This window comes from Arachis hypogaea, chromosome 14 (genome assembly GCF_003086295.3).
Source record: "Arachis hypogaea cultivar Tifrunner chromosome 14, arahy.Tifrunner.gnm2.J5K5, whole genome shotgun sequence".
Classification (NCBI taxonomy): Eukaryota; Viridiplantae; Streptophyta; class Magnoliopsida; order Fabales; family Fabaceae; genus Arachis; species Arachis hypogaea.
Window position 1 is genome coordinate 134,989,925 of NC_092049.1, and position 1,994 is coordinate 134,991,918.

The 1,994-nt window shown below is 38.9% G+C and overlaps 1 long non-coding RNA gene across 1 annotated transcript; it reads right to left on the reverse strand.

Annotated features, from left to right (window-relative positions):
* Positions 1-315: 315 nt before the first annotated feature.
* On the reverse strand, positions 316-1,994 carry LOC112744377 (uncharacterized). Its single transcript, XR_003172764.3, has 3 exons — positions 1,498-1,994; positions 1,092-1,423; positions 316-504 (listed from the first exon to the last, which is right to left on the reverse strand). It is a non-coding gene; the product is annotated as an uncharacterized lncRNA (long non-coding RNA).

The window sequence follows — 1,994 nt, forward strand, 5'->3', positions numbered from 1 at the left end:
GTATTATTTACTAAATTGAAATATGTTGAGTTAATTATTGAAAAAATGTCATATTGATAATTGATTAATTGAGTTTGAATTGTGACTGGTTTTGTTGTTGTGACTTGTGAGTGATTAACTGATGATATTTGTAACACCCTAGCTACCAGAATATCACGCTTTCGGCTACGTCACTCTGATAGATCGGGTATTACGACAACTCTTAACATATTTACTACTATTAAAATAGGAGCCTGTTTAAAACTTAAAACCATATTTTTCAAAAGAACTTTTAGTTGAAAACGTAAATACATACTTACAAACCAAAGACAAAACTTACAAATCATATACATATATACATAGTATTAATTTTACAAGTCTTGCATATCATAATTTCTATCCCTTTTACAAAAATTGTAAAGATAAGGGCGAGGAAAAAATAACTAAAACAACACAATACATCGCATACACAGAAACGAAATAAACTCTTCTGAACTTCATCGCCCACATCCTGAAAAGGAAAACCTGTAGGGGAGTGAGAACATCATCCTCACTAGTTCTCACTATAGGATTAGAGAATTGCTATAATAAGAACGTAAAATAAAACTGTTTTCATAATACAATTATCGTTGCTCGTCTTTTGAATCCTTTTAAAAACCAACTATTAATAATCTAAACATTTTCAAAAACCTTTAGTTAATTGTCCAAAATATGAATTCATATTTGAATTTATCAAAACTCCAATTAAACACATTATCTCGTAACATATCACGACAAGTACCAAATAAGTGATTTAATCAAACTTACACTAACCCATCCAATCACAGCCTCTAGCCCAAATATAACCAAGTTACATCACGGCCTTCGGCCCAACACAAAATCAAATTGTTTCCAACAATCAAATTCATTTCGAAACTTTAAAGAAATAGATTCAGCAACCGTCTGTTTAACAAAACCAAACAATAATTCAATCAAACAAACAATCATTATCATCCAAAAACAGCCAGTCGATGCATAAGACTTATAAAATCACTAAAAAGTGTAATTCTCTCATCAATATATAATTATAACAATTCCAAATATAAAATTAAGTTTTTAGAAAGAAATCCTACCTCGATAAGTCGAAACTATAACCCAAATGCGCCAACCGAACTCTTTTTCCTCAGCCCAAAATCAACAGCAACTTCAATTCCAGTTCCACACACTTTCACAATAGCATAAACAGCTTTAAAACACAACATGCAACGTTGGTTACTAACTCTTAAAACCATTAGAATATCGCAAAGACTTTAATACACGGAAACAAACACTAATGCGAGGTTCCCGAAGAAAGATACTCATTATAATAAAGAAAACAAAATAGCAGCGGTCTCTGAACCGGTTTTACAGCAGCGCCAGCAGCCATCCCAAGCGACAGTAATGACAAGAACTCCGACGACGGTGACTGAAACCAACATGTAGTGATTGTAACGTTTCCGAAAACTTAAAAGAAACGAAAACTAAACTCGAAACCCTTACCGATAGTGGATCTCAATGGCGACAGTGGCATTCTCCGATGGCAGAGGCTCGGCCATCCACCTCCAGGAGCGGCGGCGGAGCACGCGACGGCGGCTGGACGCGGTGGCGGTGGCAGAACCGGCTTCTCCCCCTCACGTGCGCAAACTCTTTCTCTTCGGCTTCAATGGTGATGACGGCAGCTCCCAGGCGGACCAGCAGCGACAATGACGAGGCTCCTTCGTGCTGAGCTCCTTCGCGCGCCTTCTTCCTCTCTCTTCCCTCTGCTCTTCACGCTCTCTCCCTCTTCAGTGCGACACGGTGCCGCGGCGGCAGTGACACTCGCCGGCGCCGTCCTTCCTCTTCCCCCTTCCTTCCCTTTCCCGCGGCTCCCCTCTCCTCTCTTCCCTTTCTTTCTTTCTTTCCTTTTTTTCTTTTTTTCCTTTTCTTTTGTTTCTTTCTTTCTTTCTTTCTTTCTTTGCTTCGTTGGGTGAGGGGTGAAAGGGTGAGGGTGAGGTGGC